At 39.9% G+C, this 11,435-nt stretch overlaps 1 pseudogene; it reads right to left on the bottom strand.

The window, feature by feature from the left end:
- Positions 1-1,852: 1,852 nt before the first annotated feature.
- Positions 1,853-2,331, bottom strand: LOC102856367 (annotated as a pseudogene).
- Between the last annotated feature and the right edge of the window lie 9,104 nt (positions 2,332-11,435).

Here is an 11,435-nt window from a genome sequence, read left to right as displayed (position 1 = left end):
GCTGTTGTGCATAGGGTCGCTATGAGTCAGAAACGACTCGATGGCACATAACAACAACAACAACATGGCACCAGAGGTTCTCAAACTTAAGTCTATTAGCCTAGAATGCCTCTTAAAACACAGATTACTGAGTTTCACTCCCACAGTTCCAGATTCAGCAGGTGTGAGGCGGGGTCTGAAGAATTTGAATTTCTAACGAATTCTTAGGTGATCCTGATTCGACTGGTTGAGGCTCTATTCTGAAATTTCTAGACTAGAACAGAGAGGTCAATCACAGGGCAAGCAATTTCTGGAGACTTGACTTAGGTTTCTGTTTGAGGCTTGATGCTCAGGAATAAAAGGCTGAAATTTGGGGTTTAAAGAAAGATAACCTTGGATGCACTGATGATATGAATAAGAATACAGTAAGACTAATCACTGAATTGATGCCTTCGAATTGTGGAATTGTGGTGTTAGCAAAGAGTCTTGAATATGCATACTATGGACTGCTAAAGGAACAAACAAATCTGTCTTGGAGGAAGTGAAATTAGGGTGTTTTTTGAAGGTAAGGATGGGGAAACAAAACTGTCTAACGGACTAGAGAAGAAACCCTAACTCTATCACTAAACTAAGATTACAAAAATTAAAAGATTACAATTACTGATCTGTACTTGTTGGGACCAAAACAATAAGAAGGCAACCAGAATATCAGAGGAGAAACAAGTTTACAAAACTGATAGTCTGCATGAATCCTGACATCTTTCCTGAGACCAGAAGAGCAAGATTGTGCCAAGCTATTACTACTGACAGTTGGACTGAGGTGGGGACCATGAACAAACGAAGGCAATGAAGAAGATGGGGTGAAAATGTAAAATAACTGGACCATCGCAGACCAAAGGACTCCCTGCAACTATTGTCATGAGACACTTCTTAAACCTTGAATCAAAATGATCCTGAGGTCACCCTTTACCAAAGAAGAAGAGCAAAATAAAGAGTATTGACAATAAGATGAGTGCCCCACTTAAACAAACAAAATGCTATCTGTATGAGACAAAAGTGTCCACATTTACTCTAAAGCCAAGATGAGTAGCTAAGGGAGGAAGGGAAGTGAAATACTAGCCAAGAACCAGCCAGAACACAATTGAAGTAAATGTTGACATGTTTTGAAAAAAGCAACTAATATCACCAAGTAGTTTGTGCAAAAATTGCCAAATAGGAACCTAACTTGCTGTGTAAACTTCCACCAGTAAAACCCCACAATAAAATATTATTTTAAAAAGACCATTGCTAGAAGCTCAAGCACCAGCATGCAGAAGTGATTTTAGTAATGACTTGAACAGCCTTTGTTAGCTTTTAAGCTTTTGTTTTTTAATTTCTCCGCAGGGTCAGACTAGCAACAATGGATGTATAAAACCAGGGGAGGTGTTTTCCTGCAGGAAATCAGTGATATTTCAGCAGTTTGAGAGTTTATCAACTAATGATTTGCACAATATGCTTCTTTTAGTTCCAAATAAACTGTAATACAATCTCAAATTAATGAATGAAGCACATACCCAAGCAAAGTAACTAGTTGGTTAGACTACACATTGTTGTCAGATTGCTTCCAACTCATAGTGACTCTTCAGTTTCTGAGGATGTAAATAATTTTTTTTGTCTACTTTTTATTTCATAGTTGTAAATTTAACTCTGCAATCCTGCTGACCTCGGAGGGGGGGAAAAACCCAAACATGGAATCCAAAGAAGTGTAGGAAGAGCTCAAAGATTAGCAATTAAACATTTTAGGGGTAGCAGGGTGATCTCTGGAGCTATAGAAGGAATGATCAGGTGAATAAGAGAAAACATGAAATACAGATAACGTTAGAGTTGCCCACAATCAGCAATGATGATCTTCTTGCTGGTTTTGCCATTCCTGGACCGGAATGGTTCCAACGCTTCCACAATGTCCATGCCTTCCTTAACCTTGCCAAGGACTACATGTTTGCCATCCAACCAGTCAGCCTTAGCAGTACAGATAAAAACCTGGGAACCATTTGTATAGGCTTCAGCATTTGCCATGGACAGGAGGCCAGGACTTGTGAGCTTCAGGATGAAGTTCTCATCATCAGACTTCTCTCCGTAGATGGACTTACCACTAGTACCATTATGGCATGTGAAGCCTGCATCCTGGCACACAAACCCAGGACTTATTCTGTGACAGCAGGAACACTTGTAACCAAATCCTCTCTTCCTAGGACTCAGAGTGCAGTAGTTTTCTGCTGTCTTTGGAACGTTATCTGCAAACAGCTCGTAGGATATGTGGTTTAAAGGTTAACCACGGGCAGAGATGTTGAAGTACACAATGGGATTGATCATGGCTGGGGCAAGCAGAGCGAACAAGTATGCTGCTGAGGTGGCAGTGTCTGCAAAGCAGCCAAGGATGTAAATCCTAAAGGGAAGAGACTGCCCATTTTCTCTTGTGGAGTCGCTGCCAACTTTTTGGTTAGAATCCCAGAAGAACTGATGCCTTTGGGTTAAGTTGCTGGAGAAGAGTATTAAACATCCTGTGGACTGTCAAGAAAACAAACAGGTCTGTCTTAGAGAGGGTGAAACCAAGTTTCTCCTTGGAGGCCAGGATTTGAAGCTCCATCTCACATACCTTGGGCACATGGCCAGGAGGGATTAATCTTTGGAGAAGGACATCATGCTTGGAATGGTAGAGGGACAGCCCAGGAGGGAACGACCCCAGATGAGATGATTTATACAGTAAATGGAGTAATGGGGGTAGGTGTGTCCAAGCCAATGAGACTAGCTCATGATAGGGCAGGGTTCAGAGCTGTTGTACATAGGGTCACTATGAGTTACAGGTGACTCAATGGCACATAACAACACCACCACCACCACAACCCATGATATAAATAAATGATTATACACAAACCAATACATTTTTAAAAAATTTAATAGTAAAAGACCAAGAATTATAGCCTTCAATATGAATTGAAGCTCAACATCAAGAAAACAAAGATTCTCACCAGTGGGCTGATTGGCAGCATTATGATAGACAGTGAAGAGATTGAGATTGTTAACAGCTTTAGTTTGCTTGGCTTCACAATCAGTAGTCTTGGTACCAGCAACCAGGAAATCAAAAGACGAATTGCATTGGGAAAGTCGGCTGTCAGGGACCTCTCCAGAGTACTGAATGAAGAGCAACAATATCAGTCAGGAGACTTAGGTGCGCCTGATCCAGGCCATTGTCTTTTCATTTACTTGCTATGCATCAGAAAGCTAGACAATGATGAGGGATGATAGAAAAAGAACTGATGCCTGGAAACTGTGGTGCTGGAGAAGAATATTGACTATAGGAGAACAAACAGGTTCATCCTGGAGAGGGTGAAACCAAGCTGCTCTTTGGAGGTAAGAATTCTGAAACTTTGACAACTTTTGGCCATGTTGCAAGGAGGGACAAGTCCTTGGAGAGGGAGGTGGAAGGACAGCAGAGGAGAGGAAGACCCTCAGTGAGATGGATGGATTCAGTGACTGGGGCAATGAGGGTAGGTGTGTCAGAAACAATAAGGTTGGCTCAAGATAGAGCAGGGTTCAGGGCTATTGTACATAGGGTCACTATGAGTCACAAGTGACTTGAGGGCACATACAAGCATACAAGAGAAAAAGAAGCCCAGCACACCATTCTACACTCACCTACACACACCGTACTATGCACACTGTACTACGCACACCGTACTATGCATACCATACTACAAGGCACATTTGAATTCTCCCCGATCCCTGTGAAAATAGTTTTAGTGGTACATTGTGTTAAGCATTAAACTGCTAACCGAAAGAACTTCGGTTTAATCTACTAACTGCTTCTGCAGAAACATTTCCAGCCTTGGAAACTCTATGGGGCAAGTGTATTCTGTCTGTTGTTGTTGTTGCTGATAGATGCCATCGAGGCAACTCCAACTTATTGTGACCTTATGAATGACAGATCTGAACCCTACCCTATCTCATGCCATTGTCATAATCTCTGCCACATTTGAGCCCATTGTTACAATCATCATGTCAATCTGTCTTGCTGAGGGTCTTGAACACCTTTGCTGACCATTCACATTTCTGAGTATAATGTCTTTTTCCAAAGGTTGACTCCTCCTAACAACATGCCCAAACTATGTCAGATGAGTTTCATTATCTTTCCTTCTAAAGAACACTCTTGCTGTACCTTCTTTAAGAGCTATTTGCTCTCTTGACAGTCTGTGGGATGTCCAGTGCTCTTCTTCAGCACCAAAACTCAAATGCATTGACTCTTCTTCTGTCATCTTTACTCACTGTCCAACTCTTAGATGCATAGCAAATAATTGAAAAGACCATGGCTTGGATCAACTACACCTTAGTCTTTAAATTGACATCATTGCTCTTCAACACTTTGGAGAGGTTCCTGATTGCAGACATTCCAAGTGCAATGAATCTTTCAATGTCCTGACTGTTGGTACTAGAGTTGTTCATTGTGAATCCAAGTAAGGTGAAATCATTGACAATCTCTATCTTATCTCCGCCTATCGTGCTGTTGTCTATTGGGCTGTTATTATGTATCATAGAGTCAGAACTAACCCATAGCAGACCCTCCAGGGGGTTTCTAGAGACAGTTAATCCCATGAGAGGAGATTGTCCATCTTTCTCCCATGAAACCGCTACTGAATTTGAACCACATGCTTCTCAGATTGTTGTGAAGCTTTTTACCACTAGGCCACCAGAGCTTCCGAGTGGTGTGGATTTTTGTCTTCTTGATGTTAAAATTAGTCCATAGTGAAGACCGTCATTTTTGATCTTTTGCAGCAAGCATTTCAAGTACCCATTTTCAGCAAGCGAATTTGTGTCATGTGCATAACACAGGCTGTTCATGAGTCTTCCTCAAATCCTGATGCCATATTCTTCATCACTAAATTGAAATCGACTTCATGACAGTAGAGTTGGGTTTTTTTGGGTTTTAATATCCATGAGCATAATTCAAAGATTCCAGTATGACCAAAATATCCTGGGCCTATCAATACTACAGTTAACAACAACAACAACAACAACAACAAAACCCCATTTTCATTACTTCCAACTATAGTTAGAGCATTTGGCCATAAATTAAGAGCAAAGTGAGGTCTTAAACTAACAGGATACAGTTATTAAGAATGTCAAGAAACCATTGGCCTCACTAATCACACTCAAATAATTTGAACCTCTAAAACGAAAACAATGGCCCAAGGTATTTTCCATTGAAAGAAATGCTATTAGCTAGAAGAAATATGCCTTTTTATTTTGTATTGATTTCCAAAAAAGGACAATTACAATTTACACTAAAATAATCACACGGATATATAGAGATTCAGGGGGAAAAGAGTCGACATAACCACACATACTCAGACAATAACGGAAGTTATGACAAATGTATGTTTTTTTCTTAGTGAAGTATGGATTAAACACTCCAAAGAAATGCAAGTCTTGATGTTACAGATCTTTCATCATTTTCTCTCATTCGTGCACTGAGAACTTGCACAAAGACAAAACCTTTAGATGCTCTGCAGCTATAAATAGAAAAATAGACATTAATTGCCTAGTAAAAGCACATTTTAAAACACTTAAATGTTTGGGACTGGAGAAGTTTTGGGAGGGATAAAAGGAAAATACCCATCTTCCAAAAGGAAAAGAACTGTTGGCAAATTAGGGCAAAAGCGATGTGGAATTGTCATTAGTGCTAATGAGAGCTGCGTTCTCATTAAAAGGAAACCGTAAATGGCATCAGATGCTGTAAGCTCAACTGCCCAAACACACAGGCGGCGAGAAACAACTAGAACAGATTGAAAAGTCTTCAGAATGAAAGTACTGATAGTCCTCAAACAACAGCACAACTGAAACCTGGAGAAAGACTAGGTTTCTATTTCTCCTTTTCTTCCCTTATATGTTTGCTGGTGATTGTAAACAAAGAATGCTGAAGAGGCTCTTGGAGCCAGCCACAGTGTCCCTGGTTTTGGGACACCTCTGGCCCTTGTGTAATTAGGTCCTTGATTCATGTTGTTCTCTCACTGAGTTTCAGGACAAGATTCAACACAAAGGTAGCAAACCACAACGAGTAATGTGTCACTCTGAACAAGTTCTTCAGAAACTCAGTTTCCCTGCAAGGGCTGGAATGTGCCTCACACAAAGAAAAGCCATCACTCATGCTACACAGTAGGCTTAGGCTGAAGGGAGTCCAAAGAAAAAAATTTTTCTCTGGTGGAAAGTTTTAGAACCATTGATTTGGAGGCAATCTTCTGTTGTGAATAATATACATAGCATATTACGTGGCCTTGTTAAATTACACAACTTGTGCATTTTCTCACGCTAATATTTAATCTCTGCAAATTCCTTTGACATAAAGATTTGTTCCAAGAAGTAAAGAAGTGTGTCTACCTCGCTATATTGTTCTGAACCATAGTAATCTGGTGTACTAGAGAAGAGATCACCACACCATAAACTTTCCTTTGCTTTTTTTTTAACAGAAACAAAACAATAGGTTTTCTTCTGAAGAGCTGATAGATGGGTTCAAAGTGCCAACTTCTCTATTAATAGCCTATTAGGGAGATGTGGTGGCTTCTTGTTGTTGTGTACCATCGAGTCAGAACCGGCCCATAGCTGACCTCCAGTGGGTTTTCAGAGGCTGTAAATCACACAGGAGTTGATTACCCATCTTTCTCCTGAGGAGCTATTTTTTTGCCACTAAACTGGTGTTGATCTAGTGGTAAGAAGCTGTGCTATGGTTTAAATACCTCAGTTGCTCTGTAGGAGAATGGTAGGCAACTTCCTCCTATTTGATTAAACTGCTTCTGAAAACCCTCTAGACGGAGAGCGATGGGTTGGTTCTGATTTAACAGCACACAACAACTACAAACTGATGTTAAATCCATCAGCTGCTCCACAGGAGAAAGCTGAGCAATCTCCTCCCGTGCACTTAAGCTGCCTCTGAAAACCCACTGTAGGTTCAGCCAGTTCTCACTCAATGGTACATGGCAACAACAACATTAGTGCTGGGAGGAAGCTCTGGTGACTTAGCAGTAAGGAGTTGGGCTGCCAACCCAAAGACAAACAGTTTGAATCCTCCAGTTTCTCTGAGGAAGACAGATGAGCAATCTCTTTTTGTGAGATTAACAGCCTCTGAAAACCCACTGAAGGGTCAGCTATGAGTCAGTTCTGACTCGGAGGCACACAACAACCACAGCATTAGTACTGGTAGAAATACAGGGTCCAAAAATGAAAGGAAGATTCTCAATAAGATGGATTTGCATAGTGTCTGTAACAATGGGCTCAAACATATCAGATATCTATCAGGATGTTAAAGCATGAGGCAAGGTTTAGATCTGTTGTTTAGAGGGTCTCTTAGGAGTTATAGTTGACTCACTAGCACCTGACAACCACATTACTGTTTACCTACCAATTAAACCAGCAACTTTTCACAGTCTGATCAGAATGTTTCATACACTGGAAGAAAACAAGTTTCAGTGGAAGACAATGCAGCATTTGACACTTTTAAACACACTCTAAGAATTGCTGGATCCTGAAGATCCAAGGTTATCTTCACTGCCTTTGGCCTATATCACAGCTCTGTAAGTTATAGAAAATCATTAACAGTACAAATAATTCTTGTCTCTGGATATAAAAATAAATTCTGTCCAGTGCCGGGAAATGGAAGGTGAAAGGTGGGGTGAGGTGAGGTATGGGGGGAGGAAGTGAAGGTGAAGATAAAGCCAAGGTTGCTTCATTTACACATCTGTCAGAGTATTTTGATCCATAGGTGATCCTACTTCTTTTACGTCTTTCAGTCAGTTATAATATCTTTTTGCTTCTAAATTAACTTCTTGTTAGGTAGCATTAAATCAGCTGTGACTTACAATGTGGTCTGCAAGGAGCTTCTAACTCATAAGCCTTTCTCCGGCAGTTCCATTTCACCACCTCTCCTCAGAGAAAGATGAACAAATTCCTGTTGGGGTTTACAGCCTCTGAAAATCCACTGGAGGGTCAGTTATGAACAGGTTCCAACTTGATGGCAATGACTTTAAGTATGAACAACCAGCGGAAACCTTGCTTCTCCCCACACTGTCTTCATAATTGCTCCCATGTCCTAGCCCCTTGTTGCAGTCACGGTGTCAATCCTTCCAGCCGAGAGTCTTCCTCTCTTTCACTAAGCCTCTCATTTTCCAACCGCGATGTCTTTTCCAAGGGCAAGCTCCTCCTGATATGTCCAAAATATATGAGACAAGTCCCACTATTAAATAGACAAATAATATCTTTGACATGTTTTTTATTTTTTAGTTGTATGAGAATCATGGCTACCTTTTAGGAAAAACATTTCTTTAACACAAGTATTATGAGTTTAAATACCTCCAGATTAAATTAATTGAAACAAATCAAATCCAGTGTCTTCTACCCTTGTGTTCTTTTCTTCGGGCTCTATTAGTCTGGTGAAAAACAATAAGCAGTCTAATTGGCCAAAAAGTTTTTAATTTCCAGTTATGTTCTCTTATTGTTTATGTGCTGACAGATAATTCAAAGCTCTACCAGTTAGGTTGATGGGAGTGTGTGTGTGTGTGTGTGTGTGTGTGTGTAGGAGAGAGAGAGTTTGTATTGTGTGTGTCAGTGTGCGTGGTATGGGGGCTGTATTTTGGGAGTTAAAGGGAAAAGAAACTGATTACACACTAGGTATTATCAACATCAACATAGAGTAGGATAAGCATCTGGCATACTGCAATGATCACAATCCTAAAATACTCCATATGGTGAATTTGAAAAGCTAAATTAGATTAAAGCATTTATCACACGAGAAATAATATAAAACCATTATCTTAAAGGAAATTATTTCCAGTGCTGTAAAGATAAGTATACTCCACCGTTCTTCCAGTTTTCATTATGAATGGATTTGATATTTAATATTTAGTTACTTTTACTTACATTTTAAAAAGCAAAAGCAGTATTACATTTCTGTCACATGTGGTGATATTCTCAGGGGAATTCATTGACAAAACATGAACAATTTATTTCATGTAAAACATGGTGCTGAATATAATTTCAGATGATCTAAGATTTCTTGCAAACTCCATTGTCCCAGCCTGGTGAATATTTCTTGTTCACAGATTGGCTCAGCTATCCGGCTAGCTAACCCAGCTTGATGAGGGCATGGGTGAATTCCCTCACTGCTGCCTTCCCAGAAATAGGGATAGAACACCTGGACTGTAAAGCACATGATCATTTCAAGGATAAAAACACATAATAGATGAGAAACAAAGATGTCATAACCATGCTTCATTATAATTTTACCTAACTGGCAACATATTCCTCTCATAAAGAGTCAAAAACTGACCTAAGATTGTTGTTAGATACCATTGAGGTGAGTACAAATCAGAGCAACCCTTTGAATAGCCCACCTGAACCTTGCCCCATCCTGTGCCATTTTTATAGTCTCTGACACAGTAGAGCCCATTGCTGAAGTCACTGTGTCAATCCCAGGATTAGATGATTGGATAATAGTAGTATTACTATGATTAATACTGTTTTAAATGACTACCAGGTATTTTGCATACACTATTTCATTTAATAGTTACCATAACTATATGACATAAATATAATAAAAACTAATTTACAGGTGAAAAATGGAGACGAGGAAAGCTAAATAGCTTTCTAATAAACACCACGGTTAACAGAGTCAGCATTTGAACTTGGATTTGTCTAGTTCCCAAGCCTGCACTTTTCTGCAGTTCCATGATTGAACAATTTCAATGGTTGAAAAAGTCAATATTCCTGAAAGAAATGTTTCCCTTTAAGGATTACCTGAGATAAATAGCTGTGCCATTGTTGTTGTTATGTACCATGGAGTTGGAACCAAGAGGCAGTGATACACATGAGAGGAGATTGCCCATTTTTTTTCCTCTGAGAAGCTGGTGGATTTGAACAATATGCTTTAGTTTGCCAGCACAGCTTCTTACCATTTGGCCATCAGAGCTCCATAGCTGTGACTTTAGTGTAGTTAATTTAGCAGAAAATATTCCCCATAAAGAGGGGCTTATTCTTGAGACTTCACTGCTGGCATCTCTCAACATAGATTTTAAGTAATGTTCTTAGATGCATGAATGTTTTCTGAAGTAACTTCTTCCACTACGAAATATTGCTGTTGTAATGTGCCATCAAGTCAGAACCAACTCACAGCTGACCCTCCAGTGGGTATTCAGAGGCTATAGATCACACAGAAGATTGCTCTTCTTTCTCCTGTGGGAATGATGGTGGATTTGAACTTTGAGGCTTTGATTTGGCAGGGCAACTCCTTATCTACCACTTTGCCACCAGAGCTCCCTAAAAAATATTAGGTTTCCCTAAAATATTGTACAAAGACTTTCTTGATTAAAATTTTAAATAGTCTTTCCATCAGGGAACTGATCCTGATTAAATAAATGCCTGAGGAAAACAAAAACAAACTCAACAGCATATTGGTTTTTCAAAAGAAGTCATATCAAAAGGCTAGAAATATGCCCTTTCCTTGGGGGGAAATATGCAATGAGCCAATGTAAGAAGTAGTCTTTTGAAGCTAAAATAAAACCTTAAAAATAAACCAAAAAATGCTTTGAGTGTTATCTCATTGATTCTAGAGAGAGGAAGGACAAGTTATGACTCTATAAAATGCCTCATTTCTAAGAGCTTGTGGTCTCTTAAGGAGTCCTTCTGTTGTGAGTATATTGCTCATGTGATGAATGGCAAGGTCCTAGCTGCTGCAGGTACCCCCTTTTTTTGCATTCCTTCCCAGAGAAGAAAGAGGAAGTCCAGAAATTGGAGTGACCTAGTAGAAGCAGGAGTGGCATCCACTTCCTAAACAACATGCCTCTGGAAACTCTATGAACTTTGAGAATGGACAATAGTTACAGAAAGGCTTCAGGTCTTTTGTTCATAGGGTTGCTATGAGTCCTGCTTGACAGCAATCAACAACAACAACAGTGGCAAGAAACTATGCTGAAATCCTTAAGGCACTTGGTTCGAATTCACCAGATGCTCTGCGGGAGAATGGGCAATATCCTCTCACGAGTTAACTGCTTCTGAAAGAAAATCTGTGGGAGGGTCAGCTATGGTTGGTTCTGACTCGAAGAGTGGCTCACCATTATGACAGATGGTGAAAAGATTGAATCTGTCAATTATTTTATCTTCCTTGGATCAACTTGGTACCAGCAGTCAGGAAATCAGGAGATGTAATGCATTGTACAAATCTGCTATTAGGGACCACTCCAGAATACTGAAGAGCACTGATGTCTGGTTGATAATGAAGATGAGCCTAATTCAGGCCACGATCTTCTCAATCACCTGCTATGCACCAGAGAGCTGGACAATGAATAAGGAATTGATGCCTGTGAGTTGTGGTGCTAGATAACAGTACTGAATATTCCACAGACTGCCAAAATAACGAACAAATATGTCTTGGAGAA

Source organism: Elephantulus edwardii, unplaced genomic scaffold (assembly GCF_000299155.1).
Source record: "Elephantulus edwardii isolate Elephantulus edwardi_28Jun2011 unplaced genomic scaffold, EleEdw1.0 scaffold00008, whole genome shotgun sequence".
NCBI classification, from domain to species: domain Eukaryota; kingdom Metazoa; phylum Chordata; class Mammalia; order Macroscelidea; family Macroscelididae; genus Elephantulus; species Elephantulus edwardii.
This window is presented reverse-complemented; position numbering and strand designations above follow the sequence as displayed.